The following is an 18,423-nucleotide window of genomic DNA, read 5'->3' on the forward strand; positions in this document are numbered from 1 at the left end:
TCTGTAGACTGAGGAGAAAAAAATGGTACCCTTTGGAAGACGTGTGTCTCATTACATCTGGTGTAAAAGTAACAAAGATTTTACATTTCAGAAAAGGAACATCATAGCAAGAATGGTGGTGGTAGTGTGATGGTCTGGGGCTGGTTTGCTGCGTCGGGACCTGGAAGACTTGCTGTGGTGAATGGAAGCATGAATTCTGCTCTCTACCAGAACATCCTGAAGGAGAATGTCCGGCCATCCGTTCGTGATCTCAAGCTGAAGTGCACCTGAGATCTGCAGCAGGACAATGATCCAAAACACACCAGCAAGTCCACCTCTGAATGGTTTTAAGAAAAACAAAATGAAGACTATGGAGCATCCGATTGACATGGTGTGGTATGCCCTTAAAAAGGCGGCTCATGCTCCAGTGTGGCTCCTACAACAGTTCTGCAAAGATGAGTGGGGCAAAAATTCATCCATTTCATCCATTCATGCAATTCATTCATTCATTTACTGTAAAAGACTCATTGCCAGTTATCGAAAACGCTTGATTGCAGTTGTTCCTGCTACAGTTGGCCCAGCCATTAGGTTTAGGGGGCAATCACTTTTTCACACAGGGCCATGTAGGCTTGGAAACTGAATTTTGTGTTTACTTGTGTTATCTTTGTCTAATATTTAAGTTTGTTTGATAATCTGAAACACTTTAGCTGCAAATGTGGAGAAAGAAGTGATGTATTTTTAACTTTCTGCACGTCCAGCTTTATGTAATAACTGATAGAAAATAAGGCAATGAAAAAGATTGAACCTAGAAATGTTTGATCACTACACAAGCAAAAAGAATCCTCATTAAATTTTAAATGAAACTTGGTTGGAGACAAATTTAGATTTTGAATACAAACAGTCCTGGGTCCTGGGTTTTTAACCTGTGGTTCAACTGGAGCCTTTTTTTGCAGTATTTGCAGGTTCTGCTTGCACTAGTATGCCTGGCTGGCTTTCCTCTGCGTACCTCAGCATCCTCCCACAAGCCAAATAATGTATGTTAGGGGTATTCCTGCCCCATAGCAGTTGGGATAGGCTCCAACCTCCTCTGATCCTCAACTGAATAAGTCTATTAAGAGAATAAACAGACAGATGGGTTTTTAGTGTTTTTCAGTTCAGCTAAGGTTTTGTTAATAAATCTGAAATGGATGAATTATTGCTTTTTTGTACCTTGGTGTATTTACTTTCTCTCTTCCAAAGGGATGTGAATAAAACACTTCCTAAAACAAGTAAAATCAAATACAAGCAGTCCGAGACACTATGCGTCATTTCAACAGTATCTTAAAATAATTTCCTCACTGTGCTTTCTGGTTTGAAACAGAACCAAAGAGACAGCATAGCAAATGGTCCACTGAGCCAATTAGCTGAAAGAAAGCTTAGGGCCAACATTTACCCACACAAAGGCGCTGTTTGGACAGTCTAAGAGCAATAAAATAAGTTTTTCTTCTAATTCTGGAAAATCTGTGTCATTCAGTTTCTGTCTGTTTTCATCACTGCAAAACTAACACTCATGCCCGCACTGATGAGCCACTGCACTGATAGGAAGAGACAGGAGGAATTTGAATGGAACTTGGATCGAGCCTCGGATGAGAGCAGGGACAGATGTGGCCTGTAGAATCCAACTCCAATCCTACACCACTCCAACTCTGGTGATGCAGAGTCTGATTTCTGTAGCCAGGTTATCGATTGCTTGTACCACTTCCACTTTATAATCCCTCTCTGGCAACAAGCTCTTCAACACACAAGCTTATGCTCTAAAAAGGATTTTCAGAAACGACTGTCCGGTGTCGCTCTGAGAGAGAGTCTTCCTTCCACAGGAGTAAGCTGTCTGCATGATGCATCAAATAAAATGCTCGGTGAGCTTCTTGCTGTATATGTAGTAAACAGGAAGTATAAGAAGTCTGCAGCAGAATGGACGCTTTAATGTTTATACTCAGTGTGAACTTGGGCTTTTTTTCTTTTACTCTGGCCTCCTGTCAGTGGTCACCGAGCAGCATTGTGAGAGAGTGAATGGGTGGATGGATGCCTGTGGTTGCAGGTAGATAGAGGACAGAGTCAAAACAGATGGGGAGGGAGGGAAGGATGGAAGGGTGTGTGGGTGAGATACCAAGAAGAAGGGAGGACGGGGTGGAGGAGAGACAGATAGTGTCACGTCTACTATTCAGGCCCATTTGATGAGATGCCTCAAACAGCTGAAAAGAGGAACGACGGGGAGAGTTAAAGAGTGAAAGACCCCTTTCATCATGACGACTTGTGCCATAGTACCCTCCCGTCCGCTCCTCCTCGTCCCTCCCTTCTTCTCCCTCCCCCCCGCAACCTCCACAGGAATAGATAAAACACATTCAATCAGAGAAAAACGAGCAAAGGGGGAGAAATAAAAGAGAGGAGTTCAATCACGTTCCTCTCTCTATTTCAAAGACGGGAATCAGGTTGGTGGTTGATGGGGGCTTTTTGGAGTGTGCCACTAGATTGATACACACCAGGGTGCTAAACAGCGAGAAAACTTTTATCTGTGCGGCTTCACGATGACGCGCTGAACAATACCCAACAAAACAGAAAGCAGACAGATGGAGTCATAATCCACTAAACTAATAAATATGCACATACGAGAAAGGAAAACCATGAAAAACATGCTGAACTGATTCTCCAGAACATGTCTGAAGCTTGCGTCGTAAAAACAGCAACTTTTTACCACATACAACACCCTGAGGATTTAGACCTCAGCTCAAGAAAATAAACAAATGTGTTTGGTCATGTTGGCTGGTGTCTTGTGGATTCTTTGTAACTTTTCTAGAAGTGACTACAAAATATGGGCATGCAGACTGTTTTTGTTGATCATAGCACTCTTTGTGAAAAAGCTAACCACAGGATTCACTGATCTGAAAACAATCTGATGACAAGATTTTGATTATTTTATCACCAGCCCTCTTGCCCGGGAGTGAAGAATACAAGGGGCCATGATGGATGGGGCCTATCTTTTAGACTTCCACAAGATGTTGAAGGGAAAGCTAGATTACTGCAATTAAAACTTGTGTGGAGTGTAGCCGGGTCATTGTATATCCCCACACATTTAACAAAGCCAGGCTTGACAAAGGGTGTTACTGCTGTAAGAGCTATTCCAAAATATGAGACTCTTAGACAGAAATACACAGAAGTATTGAATAGGTAATATGACACTCAGAGCCTCTCTCTCCTGTTCTTGTGACCCCTCACTTCTTGATAAAATATGATTCTCCAGTGCAGAGTGGGTACAAATAACCCTCATGCTAAGGCACAAACTAATCATTAGTAAATGGAAAGTGCTATCAGCTCTCAGAGCAAATGTGTTACACAGCCAGCTTGGCACAATAGAGGCTTAAGATAGCCCGTCATTCTGCTTGATAACTGGGCGAGAAAAGAGATTTTTAATAAAAATGGCTAGTTTCATATGAAGGAACCTGATATAATACACTCATGCTGAATTTAAAACACAGGCAACTATGAAGAGGAACAAAAAAACAAAAATCAAAAAGCTGAAAACTCCCCCAAAACAGTTAAGTTATTATATTACAGCTACAATAGTTTAAAAAGGCATAATTATACAACTGTGCATGCAGGGTCAGATATGGTTATGACACTTTTATACATATTTATTTATTTTTTGTTTCTTTCATCATCTAACCCTGGAACCGAATTTATTGTACATCTCTGCCTATTTTGTAACGAAACGACAAGGATGAGCTCTCAACCTGCTGCTCTTCTTTTGTGCTGGATGTTTCCAAGCAGTTTGCACACTCTTCTATAGAAAACTGCTGTTTCTTTTAAAGCTCCACTTCAGGGGAAGGACATGACGAATATAAATTGGGTACGTCTGCTTCTATGGATGAGTGTCCACACCTCGCTGCATAACAGGGTGAAATCATGATTTCAAGTCATAAATGTAATCACATAAGGATATTGTATTTTAAAGGCAGCAAAAGCTAACTGTGCAGACCAGGGGAAGTTGTTTGCTGCCTGTGAGATGTGTGGCGTGCATTCAAAATCAGATTTCAAAGTCTTTACATGTGACATTTCAATAGAATCATCAATCATCAATCATCAAGGGCAACGCATGTGCTGAAGACAGTATGTGTGTATTAAAACACACATAACTCTCATGGACTAGGAGATGATGATCCACACTGAAATTAAAAGCCCTGCAGAGCAGCCAACCAATTTACAGCAAACCAGTTTGGCTGTGTATTTCCAGGCCTGGCAGTATTGCGCAAGGTTTCATCAGGGTACCCACAGTGCAGGGGACATGCGTGATAGTGGAGCGCTTTGAAAATGCACACCACATCCCTTAATTTACAGGCTTCAGATGGAACGCACATACCTGTCCTGCCACCCTCAGATAGTTAAGGGATTTAATCATCTGAAAAGGAAAAGCCAGAATTGCACTGCACTACCTGACTGCTACTAACACAATCCCCGCTGTGTCTGTCATCTCACTGCTACACCACAAAGTTTACGCGTCACAAATATAGCAAGATGTGGGCTTAAAAGCATACGCTGAGCACAAAATGGAATTTTGTTAATCAAGTATTATTTATTTCATTTAAGGATGACCTATGCAACCTGCCTATCCCGCTGTTAACACTCAGTGTTTAACGCCAAAGGAAATGGGGAGCTTTGATCTGTGAACTGGCTGAATTCTTTTGTGAATTCACAGCTTGTCTCTGTCCGCACCCTCAGAATACAGTAAATGGTGTTAGAAACTAAGGTAAAGAAAATCAATAATTTCAACAGATTACAGCACAAGACACGGAGCGTGGCTGGGTGTAGAGAACAGTGCTCTCCCTGGCCTGCTAATAGCTGCCTCTCCCCCTTGAATTACAACAGAGAGGGCAAGGTGCACAGAGGGGCTTTTCCACAGTCAAGTGCCAACACTGACAAGATGAATAAATCAATATCTGACTGAATCACTTTTAATTCTACACATCTGTAGGGATTACAGATGCAAAACTACACTTATTTTTCCAATCTTTTAATCACAGTATTGATCACTGCCCTTATCACCTTAAATTCCGATAACATGGAGTCTTATCTTGCTTCATTTAACTCTAAACAGATGAAACAAGTATTGCTTTTTAAAAAGGCATGAGAACAAGGGTAGCAATAATCAAGGGCGAACTGTTTTTAACAATGGTGTCCTTCACCAGTCCCAAGGTGTCGAACGTATGAACATTTTTTGATTCCAGAAGAAGCAGCCATCATTTCTGGTAGTCGCTTCATCATTCTGAAGTCTGAAGAATACAAGTTTGAAAATTCAAATATTTAAAAAATAAAATAAATAAAGCCTGCTGTTGCACTTTTTGATCACTGTCAGAACTGGATGGGTTTCAGCAGTCTTTTTTAATCTGCATAAAGCCTCACTCACACAGGCATAGAGACAGGTTGGCTGCTCCAGAAAGCTGCTTTTGATTGCTTTGGTTGGTAGCAGACTGCCGTGGTCGGCTGTAGTTTGCATGGAGGACAGTGACTTGTCTGCAAACACTCACTATCCAACCAATAAGCAGTAGCGGTAGTGAAACATGAGAAAGTGTGACGTAAGCTGGAAATGGAGATCATTCTCATTTAAAGTACTTTTTCCCCACCATCGAGTAGTTACTGGGGGGCGGGGTAACTAACTGGTGCCTAGGCCTTCATGATTGGGGCTGCAGCGATAATTTTCACAACGGCTGCTAGCAACCACTCAAAATGACAGGAAAAGATGCATTTTTCCGTGACAACCAGTGGTTGCCAGGCAGTCATCAACTGGTCTCTAAGCCAGTGGAATGAGTAGTTTTTAGTTAGTGTTGCCATCCTCAATGAGAAAACCATACGGTTGCTTAGGCTTTACATATGTAAAACCCAGTATAAAATAACTGAAATAAACACACAGTCAGCCAGCCCAGAGGTGTAAAATCTCCAGAGACTCGTGGGTCTGGCATCCATTACGTGCCCTCAACACCTCACTGAGGAGGCATCCTGGTCAGCTGCCCAAACCACGTCACCTGTCTCCTTTCGATGTGGAGGAGTAGCAACTCTACATTCAGCCTCTCCTGAATGACTGAGCACTTCACCCCATTTCTGAGGCTGAGCTCAGACACGCTTCAGAGGAAACTAATTTCTGCCACTTGGAGCCACGATCAAGAGAGAAGCTTGGTGGGTGTTCCTATTCAGTTCCACTCACAGTGATATTAAATACAAATCCTTACTTAGTAAAACAGAGCATGACAATTAAGAACTTCAAAAATACATAATGTTCATGCTCACTCATTTATTTAGCCAGAACACAGGTTCAGATTCAGTTATTTCTTAAAGTTTCTCTTCAATTTAATGGTTTATATAATTTAAAGTAATGCAAAACTGCATAAATTGATTATTCAACTAAGTAAACAAAACCAAACGGCCTCTCTGTACTGGTCATCTTCTGTTAAGCAGCTCAGTGCTGTATTTGAGAGTGTACACTTGTTCTTTGATGTGCGCATCCATTTCCTGAGCTTTGTTCTACCTGGCTGTGGGCTTTCTCATTACTCATTACATAGAGGCCTATTAAACCACACAGCCCTGTAGATGGATCAGAGAGAAAAGATCAGGGCGTGCAGGGGCGGAGCCAGCGAGGCGGAGTGGAGATAATCAAACACCGTGTCTTCACGCCTTGCTGTGGCTTCTCTTATTAGAATACTGTAATAGCGCTTCTAATGAGCTACGCTTTACTGCTGGCTGATATTGCTAAGATGATGTGTACACACCGCATAGAGAAGAATGATACATTTAATCCCCTCGATGAGTCCGATGAAAGTGTTAATCTGTATTCTCTGTGCACATACACTGTAAAACCTGACAAGTTAAGTTAACTCAAATGATTTGGGGAAACCGATTGCACCAATTGATTCAAGTTTTATAACTTAAACAGTTTGGGGTTATTTAAGTACTTTATTAGAGTCCCAAGAACCCAAAGCAAATATGATAATGTAACTCAAATGCATTATGTTTATTTACTCATTGTATTTAGTATGTTTCAACTTAAACCATTAAATTTCTTGTACTAAGATGCTGTATTTATTCAAACTTATTTAAAGTGTTACATGCTCATATTCAAATTAAGTTAAATTAACTTAAATAGTTGTATTTAAACAACTTAATCCAATTGGGGAAACCGATTGCACCAAATGGTTCAAGTACTATTAACACAAAACCAAGCTATTATTCTTTCCATTCAGTTTTTATTAACTTTAACTGCAGAGAAAATACAGAATGAATACAACCATACTTTCAGTCATAACCTATGACTGCTAAAGCCATTATCAAATAACAAATAATTAGGCATTTTAAAACTTGCACTTTTAGGGAATTTTGAATGTTTTTTGTAGCATTTTGAAAATCGATTAAATGTACAAAACACAAATTTAGTCATGTAGACCTGATACATAGGTGTACATCATAAAAAAACAATAGTCTAGAGGCAATTAGAGCCATAACAATCACAATTTTAAGTAACATTTAGTATAATAATGAAATCACATGCACTACAGCAATGCAACTATAGAAAACAGCTGAACTAAGGATGTCACTAACAAAAAGTATTCTCAAAGGTATTTGTGGCTTCGCAACAGTTTTGCCCAGACCTCGAGTGAACTGGCACTCATCACACAATTAAAAAATAAAGCATGAAAGTATACTGTACATATTGACTAATTATCAGTTATCTCGCAAAAGATTTCCATGTAACTAAAATATGTTTTTAGAAATAAGCTTAAGATTACACACTATGTGAAGATTTTTTTCAATCACAAACAAAACGTCAAATATGGATTTTCTCCTTATTCTTAGCTTTCTCCACATTGCCTTTTAGAAAGCTAATTACCCAGAACAAATAAAACTATTGAAGCCATTCACAGATAACTGAAAAAGCACGAATATAGTGACCAGTGAAAAACAAACATCATCTGCACAAGCTCATTTTTTAGTGTCTGCAATTTTGGTTTTAGTTGCTTTCTCTCATCGTCTAGCTTCAGCAACACTACTTGAATGAACTCAAAAAAGCCAGTATACTTCATAGGATAGCTCAGATGCAGAGCATAGATTAGCCCAAACAAAGACACCAGGGCATCAGTCCATGAGTGATGAGTCATAACAAACTGATCTTCAAGTTCTATGAACACTTGGCGTGATGAGAAAGGAACTCCTCCAGGCACCTCCTCTTCATCGACATCAGCAACCAGAGCAATTCTATGGCTTCATAGAACTCAATTTCACCCTAAGATATAATACAGAGTGCACAATTATTCATCTGTAATATCTCTGTTAAAAGCATAAATACAAATGTTCAGGCACCTTTCTTCAGTTTTTCAAATTCTATATATCATAACATGTTTTAAGTTGACAGTGAAGGTTCATTTTTCATTCATCCAGGTAGTCAAATCAAGGATGAAAGAAGTTTATAAGTCATTCAACTTCACGTCTTCAACTTTCAACCCAAGTCCAGATGACTTATAAACTCCTTTCAACCTTTTTTAAATTCAAATGTGCAAATTATTGTAATACCAAAGTACCTTGCATGTTTTGAAAATCTCTGAGGTACATTGGTAGGCCGGCCAGAACTGCTGTTCTAGTTGCATAGATGTCGTTTGTGTCCTTATATATATATATATATATATATATATATATATATATATATATATATATATATATATATATATATATATATATATTAGGGGTGCAACGATACACAAAATTCACGGTTCGGTTCGATACTTTGGTGTCACGGTTCGATATTTTTTCCATACAAAAAAATGTTCATGCCTTTTTAATTTGTCATTTATTAAAATTATAAATATATATTTTAACTCAAAGGTACAGTTTTTAAATTTAACCCTAACCCTTGTGCGTGTTTTTTATTTTGACAGCGAATGCGCACCTGCGGACCACTTATGTGCAGCCCTGGTTATTTAGCTCATCATATTGCAGCCACAGAAATTCTTTTGTCCATGAAACCATAAAGCTGCACTTTCTTTTTGCCTTATAGTCTGATTTGTCATAACTTCTCCGTTTTGTGGTAAGCTTTTCTTTGGCTGTCACTTCTTCACCCTGACCTGTCTTATTTGGCTCAGCAGAACTGAAATGCTTTTACACACTCACTCACATAAGCTCAGCGATTCTCTGCGCGATCAACCTCTCACATGTTTAAGCTTGCTGCGGGAGATTTCACTTGTCATGTTTGCATAGTAAGCTAACGATTAATAAGACAATGTCAGAGGAATTGGTGCACAAATTATCATCACTCACCAATCAGTACTGTCGCTCTCTATACACAGTTCGCACGATTGCAAAGTGAAAGCAAAAAAACAAGCGCAAATTCAAACGCGACTTCAATATGTCACATATTGACAGTGGCTCACCGATGCCAATGACATAATTACCCAGCTACATTTCTGAAAGAATGCAGAAGCATTGACATATATTTTTCCTTCCTACAATAGCCCGACGGGCAGGGAAGAGATAGATTTTGGTAGCCCGACTGAAAAAAATCGCTAGCCCCAGGACGTCGGGCTAGCGATATTGCAAGCCCTGTATCTGATTGAGGAATCACTCATCTTTGGAAAAGAGAGTTTATTACAGAGAAATGTCTCTTTCCAAAATAAAAGCTATACTATCCGCTTCTTCTGGGCTATATTATCAGCAGCATAAGGAGAATCATGTGCTAACAGCTGTCTAAATGACTCGGCTAAAGTTAGTAGCATGCTTGCTTTTTTTTCTGCTTCCACTTGTCTTTGCACTAGGATGATGTCGGCGTAAATGTGCAGTCATATTCGTTGTGTTCCCACTAGTGCTTTCAGGTTAATCTCGTTGAAATGACCTTAACACCACAACACGGCAAATCTCCGTTAACGAGCTACCGCCGATCGCTCCGTGCATGGGGCTAGACGGCCAACACCTTAACGAGCTAACTGCGCTAACACACTAGTTCACACCAATGTAATTGAGCATTGCATGGCACATCCAACATACTGTTTTACTTTAGTCCATGACTCGCTTACCTTCAGGGTCATACGTCACATGAAGACCAAAATAATTCCAAACGCCAGATCTGAATGACGTTCAATTTGCCTGTTGCAAGTAGAGCTTAACTTCTGTCTCGCTAGCTTGCCCTGCGCTCTTCCTTCTGACTATGCTGTCTGTGTTGAGCGCTCAGTGGATCTGCGCTCGACAGGCGGAGTAGTCGAACACAGATTCACTGAGCGCTCTACACAGACAGCATCGTCAGAAGGAAAATTGATAAAATAAATTACAAATGTTGTATTGTTCGATACATATGCGTACCGAACCGAAAGCACTGTATCGAACGGTTCAATATCGATACGAATATCGTTGCACCCCTAATATATATATATATATATATATATATATATATATATATATATATATAAATAAACAAACACATAACAATGGCAACTGCCAAGCAAGCAGAATAATAATTAGTATCTTTTAAATACCTGTTTTCCATATGCCGACAAAAGCTGCTCCATCCTTTCACCGACCCGTCCAGTTTTCCTCTTTTTGTAAAGTCCAGTCAGCTGAGGAGCATAATCATCCAGCGCAGCATAAAACACATGTGGCAGATTCTGATTGGTGATCCGATGAAATTCAAAGTAGAGCTGAAGAGAATTCCAAAAATATTATAAGCAAAACACAGCATACTATATGAGCAGCAAATGTTATATACATAGTTGTACTTACCTGTGTCTCATGAAAGAGTGCTGGCCATGGTCCCTCACCTGGCAAAATTTGAGGTTATTGGATGAGGGCGATTAACTTTGTCAGAATGTTGATATGGAAAGTGCAGAATTGCTCTGTTTAAGTCTTCTAAGTTAAAATATCTCTTAGAAATCAAACCTTTAAACAATGTGCCAACTCCACTGAAATGACACCTTCAAACAGGTCGTGTAGGAAGTCAGGTGGGAAGCCTGTGACAGGATGAAAGAAAGAGAGATGGTCAGAAGGAACACAGGTGTTTTTAACACCATAGTTTTCCTTAATGTCATCATTCTGAAGCTCTTGCACAATAATTATCATGAGCATCTTTTGTTCTCATTACATAATTCCCTGTAACAGCATTTTCTGTTTGCATTTCTGTTTGGGTGGCATGACAAAACCTACAGAAATATGTAGACCTGAAACTCTCATTGAAACCAGCAAGTCCATGGGCAGAAGGTTGTCTGCCACAACAGAGTAGACAGTGCCTTTAAGACATTCACCAAGAGTCTCAATGTAGGCACCTACTTCTTCAAGAGTTTTCAGATCATTTAAGAGTGGTGACAGCATTTCCTTACACCCAAACTGGCGTACATCATTGGAATTGCACAGCAGAGCAAGCTGGGTGCAGTGTAGAGCAGAACAAGATTTAACTGGAAAGTTTTCCAGTGTCCAATAAACTGCAAAGACTTTATGTATTTTCTTTGAGGTACCAAGTGGGTTTGTGATCAAAATCATCCACATAAAGTATCATTGACAATTTCTGTCCCTCTTGTGACAGTAGAACATTTTCCTGGTAGTAGGATCCATCACAAAATGACATGAAATGTCCAGGAATCTGTGTGGGTGCTTGTTTAATTTCTTCAAGCACATCATTTTTTTTCAACAACAATTGCAAAGATGTGAGAATAGGCACATACATATAAGTGTGCTTTGACGATTCAATTAAATACTCCACAGGTTTGACATATGGAAAATTTTCTTCATAATATGATTTCCTCCTCTTTGCTGTAGATAGTGGTCCTTCAGATGTGACACATTTATGTAAAACATTACTATCAGAAACTGCCTGACAAATCTCATCCACCAGTTTGTCCGTATATGTACAGTTGTGCTTTTTCAGTATATCTACAACTGATTTTCTAACCAAAGGTTGTGATAACAAAAACAACTGATCAATATGCTCAATAATCTCCTGTGTTGCTCTCTGGGACACATGGAGAAGGGTCTGCATTTTCAAGAAAAATCCAGCCAGATTGTATTGCAACTGCTCTTCTAAACCCTCAATTCCACTGATTTCACTGGTGGATGCCACTTGATTGTCATCTGATGACTCCATTGAATCAAGCTGCATGTCATCTTTTTGTTCTACATTTATAACACTTTGCACAATGCCTTCATTGTAACTTGTTGAATTTTGGTGGTCTCTGCATTTGTGGGCATTGAAGGTTGAGTAGACATTGGTTTTAAAATTGCAGTTCTTGAAAGGACATGGAACAGTTTCTTTTCGTTTTAAATGCCCCCTCAGATGGATAAACATTTGGCTTTCAATAAATGGCTGCTTAAAATTACACATAGAGCAACAAAATCCATAATTATTCAAATCTGGATAAGAACCGTCTTTTCTTTGCGTGGGAGTGTGCATTGTTGACATGTGTATCTTTAATGAATTAAATGTATTAAATGTACACATGCATGTGTTGTAGAGACAGGGTAACGGTGCGTTCACACCGAACGCGATGGACGCGAATAAAACGCCCCAAACGCCCCTAATTTGACGCGTGTACATTCGCGTCTCAACGCGTGTCCAAGAAAAATCCATCGCGCGTCAAAACGCGCGTGAACCGGAAATGTGGGAGGAATGTGGGAGGGAGTTGTGCCAGACCGGTATCTTTGCAAGATGGCAGCTATCGAGCTAGCGCTTGAAGAGAGAGTCTCCCTTCTCTATGTACTGTGGAGAGCAGAGCAGCAGCGTAAAAGACGTCCTCGCCGTACCTGGGTCCATCAGGTCCTCCAGAGGCATGAGCAGTTTGGTGAGTTTCACCACTTGCTCCAGGAGCTGCGCCTGGATGACGGCCGATTCCAGCGCTATCACCGTCATTCACTCGGCCAGTTTGAGGACCTGCTTTCCCTCGTCGGTCCCAGCATCGCCCGCCTAGACACCAACTACAGACGCTCAATCCCACCTGCAGAGCGCCTGTCCGTCTGCCTGAGGTTAGTAAAACTATTTAATACGGTAGTCCTTTATTGATATCTGTGCTAATATGCTAATCCATCCAGTTATACACTGCTAACATGGATGTGCTATGCTAACAGTGAATGCTGTCGGTGTTTACTGAAAGCAAACTGTGGTACAGAGACGACTCTTTATAATATTTCTAGTGATACTCAGAAGGTCTCATCAAGTCCCGATTTAATTCGATTTATGCTGTTATCAGTGTTTGCATGATAGCATGGCTGTGGTGTCCTATCAATGTATGCGCTCGGTGTTTGCTGATATCAAACTGTAGCATTGGGACCACTGAGTTAACCTTTGTAGTGATACTCACTCCTTTTTATTTAGACCTGGTTTAATTCTGGGATAGTTGAATATTTGTATATAATCCCTGCAGCTGTCAGACTCTATAGCAGGGGTCACAGCCTTTATTAAAACAGAGTTAGATAAAACTGTGAACAGTTTGGTTCATCTCTAGTTACATGGTTCTATCTTGATAAGCTGTCTTATCACAGATTAATTTTTCAAAAATATTAATGATTTAAGCAAGGAAAGGGCTACATGTCAACATACAACTCTTTATTTCTATTAATGTCTCACTTCATTCCTACCTGATTGACATGTTTAGGAATTATGAGTGATTGGCTCACTGTAGTTGTGAAAGTTGCTACCAATCAAATTATGATATGTTAAAGTTAAAACAAAACACAACTGTTTTAGATATTATCTAATATACATTTTGTAATTATCCTTATAATTACAAAATGTTTTATGTAAGATTTAAGTTTTGTGATTTATATCTGACATCACAAAAGTATTTTGGAATTTGAATAATGTATTTTGTAACTGCAGTACACATAATACTGATTTTGAACAATTTTGTCCAGGTTCCTTGTCACCGGGGACTCCTTCAGGACCATCGCGTTCAGTTTCAGAGTCGGTGTGTCCACGGTGAGCGAGATCACCCCCCAGGCAGCGACGTCCATCTGGGACTGTCTAGTGGACGACTTCATGGCTGTGCCTTCACCTGGAGACTGGCGGTCCATCACAGAGGGATTCCAGGAGCGCTGGAACTTTCCTCTGTGCTGTGCAGCTCTGGATGGGAAGCACGTCCAGACAAAGGCACCCCATATATCATATAGGAGACACACACATTGATATACACTAAATATTCATTTCATTTCTTTTTTGTGGTGCCCAAATTGATGCACCTGCTTGATTTTGTTTAAACAATTATTGCACACTTTCTGTAAATCCAGTAAACTTCTTTTCACTTCTCAAATATCACTGTGTGTGTCTCCTGTATGATATTTAACTGACATTTTTTATTGTAACAACCAACGATTTATACAGGAAAATAATGTCTATTAACAAGGTTGCCCAAACTTCTGCATCCCACTGTATCAGTATATTTTGTCATTAGTATAATATGAAATAAATTCTACATGTGTCAAGTTGTGTGCCAACATTTGCTGTGTAGTAGAACTGAGACATTAGTCATTATAAACATTTATTTGAAATAATATTAAAAGTCTCAAACAGAAAAACACTAAACATAAATATATAAAATATAAGAATTTACAGAGAGACAGGAATAAAAAGGACCAGCTGCTCTCCAGAGCAGGAACAAGGCTGAGGAGGAAATGCTCCATTGGAGACTGGTGTGGCCTCTTCAGGGACTCCAGGATGGCCAGCTCCACCGCCGATGGACCGTCCTGGGACCCGTCCCTCATCTGCCTCGGAGCCGTCCTCCTCTGTGGGCCTGTAAAACAGCACAAAACACAAAGAAATGAGAAGGCTGCTACTAGATTTTAATTTCAACATTGAAAAAAAAAAAAAAAAAACAATAACAGGATATAATCAGATTGGTTGTAGATATTTAGTAAAGGTGATCACAAGGGAATCCCACCGACTAAAAAGGTATCAGTGCTTGCTGTACATATCTGTGGGTGCAGCAGCAGGAGCTCAGGGACTGGGGATGCTCTGCTGCAGAATCAGTTGGTTCTATCAATACAGTATTAAATGTTAACAGGTTGGATATAATAATCGTAGAGTAGACAGTGGTCCCTCATTTATTGCAGGGGTTCTCAGAATAACTAGCCCCTGGTCACAGTTCTCACAATTGATTCTCAAAGTGCAAACCTTTGTAGATTGCAAAACGTAAAAGTATTATTATGCCGCGGTTTGTCTTCATCTGCCCGCCACTTTCGTGCGCCTTTTTCCCTCACGGTGCAGGTGTCTATTTCCGAATGAGGCTCATAGTTATGGGTGTTTTTGTGCTGTTTTTTCTATTGGACGCGATGGTTATCAAAACCAAACGTGATAAATTTGGCAAGCGCAGGAGATTTGTCAATCAGGCTGCAGAATGCAATGCTGTACTGTGCAATAAAAAATCAGCGAAAAAGCAAAGCAGTGACGGATGAACAGCGGGACCACTGTGTGCTGTTTATTAATAAACAATAAAATATATTCCTAAATGACAACATGCATAAAAGCAGAACGGTATTTGTACGTCAGTGGGAAAATAGCGGTGGCTTGCTAGCTTTTGTGCGGCTTCCCCGGGTCAGTGAAAACTTTCAAAAGAGAAATGAATGAACTTACCAGGTTGCCCGATCTCTTCACATATCTTCCTCCAAGCTCGGTCCTTTTTATTCCTGTCTCGGTACTGAAAGCAGCTGGTGTTGTACAGCTCCGAGTTGTTTGCTACCGCATTGATTAGCCTTCCCCTCCATTGAAGTATGAAAGGCTTTGGCTGGATCTGCCCCTTTGACCTAGGTAACAGCCACGTCACCAGGCTCCTGATTGGTTGTCGCGGCGCGATTTGACGCTGGAGTTCAGATTTTTCCAACTCGAGCGGTAGACGCGAAACGCGCGTATGCACAAAATGCAACACAAAAACTCACGCGCGTGGTTTTATTCGCGAGTCAAACGCGCCAGACGCGCTACACTGACGCGCGTTTCACGCGTTTTGGCGTTTTCGCGACGCAAATCTGCTTCCGAATTTTCGCGGGACCCGCAATCGCGCGTCATCGCGCCTTTCCATTGACTTTACATGTAAACCTGACGCTCTATTCGCGTCCATCGCGTTCGGTGTGAACACACCGTAAGGGTGAAATTGTGGAGTACTGACCATGGTTGAGCCGATAATGCTTCAACAACATGACTTTTATGGCAGTAGAAAAACTAGACAAACTACAAAACTTGCAATTCCACATTTTGATACCAAATCGTTTTAAAATCACCTTTACTGGTTGTCTTTAGTGCAGTGCTGGATGATCTCTCGGCATGCTACTGCTCCTTCAATCGTCAGACTGTAATAACACAAAAGCCATGAGGACAGAAAGCTAGCAGAACAGTTTTTACTTTTACTTCACTTAAAAACAGTCAATCTGAATAACACAAGCTTGGAAAACAGTAAGATTTATTCTTGCACTACAGTTCATTTTCAATTCAGGTTGGTCAACTACTCTATACGTTATAAAATAATAAAGCAATTTTACACAAGTGAAGTACACAATAGGCTAACCCTTGGAAAGTACAGAGTCAGAAACGTTTAGGTTTGGTGCAGTGCAGCTTTGAAAAGGTAAATTATTTCGCGACTAAAATGCCACTAACCATCATATTCAAAATTTGTGAAGGCGAACTTGTCCGTTAAACTCTTAAAATTAACACTAAATAAATTTTCTACTATTTTCACTGTGTCAAAAGTAGGCTACATTTGAACTTGATAAAGGTCAGAGTCAGAAAAGCGTAAACACTGATTTTACCAAAGGTTTTGTGGCATGCAGTTTGCAAAAATCAGACTACTTACCAACTATTGATTGAAACAAGCAACCAACCGTTAATTTTTTAAATTGTGAAGGCAGACTCCATACAGCGCTAGGCGGGAATTGTGTGCTGGCAAGCTAAGTTACGAGCTACTACAACAAAGTAGTCTGATAAATTACAACGAAGTACAACTAAAACAAAGCAGTCTGATAAATGTACGTTTTGTATGCTAGAAGTAAGCATTAACAAAAAAACATAAAAATAACTTTATCTTGTACTTTCCACTCTCTTGACGAGGCTCCTGTCTCATGGCCGACAAGTCCAGGCAAAACACTGGGGGCGGGGCTGTGGATGATGACTAATACAAATGAATTAGCACAACTTAAACAGTTTAAAGCAACAGTACTTAAAACGTTACAAAAACATAATGTGTACTTATTACAATAAAGTTATTATATCATATGTATACTTTTGGGTCTACCTAACACACTTCATGAAAGTTACTTTAACTATTTTTCAGAACTGAGTAAGAACAACTTACTTCTTTTAGTAAGATGCACTGTTGGGTTTTACAGTGTACTCATTGATATCATTGCTTTCCCTTCTTATCAGACAATGGACAGCAAAAGCACCAAATACTTATTCTTAAGCATAAACTTCAAGTAAGAGGTTAGTGTTACAAACATGAAATGACCAAAAAATGGGAAAAGTTTTTATACTTGAGAATGATTCCAACTTTCAAATGTCAAACAGTCTGCATTATGAAGTTTTGCATTTTTTAAGAGACACAATGCGCCACAGCAGCTTAGTCCCATTCATTTATAACGTTTCTTTTTGTTTATGTGACACATAAATCTGTAGCTACAGGGGGTGAAGAGTAACAACACACTCTTACAATTCGATGCAATTCGGTGCAACAGTCCTGTAATAAGTTCTACCTTTGAGAAGCTAAAGTTGGAATTGTGTTAGAAAGAAGCTGTCTCACTGAGGCCATGACTGAATGTGTTGTTACTGGTGGTTTTTTAATAGCAAAAAATGCAACACCATTGAAAGCGCCACCAGTTTTTTAAAGTATGTGTCAGATTATTTTTTGCAGGAGTTGGTATTTAACTTTCATAATCAACATTCATTTTTTAAAACAACCCTAACAAACAATAATATAAACTTACCGCAATACTGATATGACCACTGAAGCTCCTGACACACAGCTTTTATGCTGATGTTAATACCAGAGGTGGCTTGAAACATTATTTTGAATGACTTCAGTTCCACTGTACACAGCGTCTATGAATGTTATTTACTTAAAAACAAACAAATAACTGTCAACAAGCTGTTTAGCTGTTCAAATCCATACCATGAAGCTCCTGACATGCAAGTTAATGCCAGAGGAGATTTGGAGTTTTCACTTCTTGTGTCCGCAGAGCGTTGGTGACTTTTATGCACCTCAGCACGGAGTCACCTGTAACGTCATGTGGCCTGCCACTTTGTGGCTTACTTGCTGTGGTCCCTAAACACATCAACTTTTCAATAATGTTACTTAGAGTTGATCATGAAACATCTAGCAGGGAAGAAATTTTACAAACTGATTTGCTGTTAGTTCCACTCTAACTCACTGAGCTCTTTAGGAGGACTCATTCTTTCATGAACGTTGGTAAAGGTAGACT

The 18,423-nt window shown here is 39.8% G+C and overlaps 1 pseudogene; it reads right to left on the reverse strand.

Annotated features, from left to right (window-relative positions):
• Positions 1-7,839: 7,839 nt before the first annotated feature.
• Positions 7,840-11,346, reverse strand: LOC146614992 (uncharacterized; annotated as a pseudogene).
• Between the last annotated feature and the right edge of the window lie 7,077 nt (positions 11,347-18,423).

The sequence above is a fragment of the Diplotaxodon limnothrissa genome, linkage group LG17 (assembly GCF_057381915.1).
Source record: "Diplotaxodon limnothrissa isolate DT_005_m linkage group LG17, D_limnothrissa_male_GT1.1, whole genome shotgun sequence".
NCBI lineage: Eukaryota > Metazoa > Chordata > Actinopteri > Cichliformes > Cichlidae > Diplotaxodon > Diplotaxodon limnothrissa.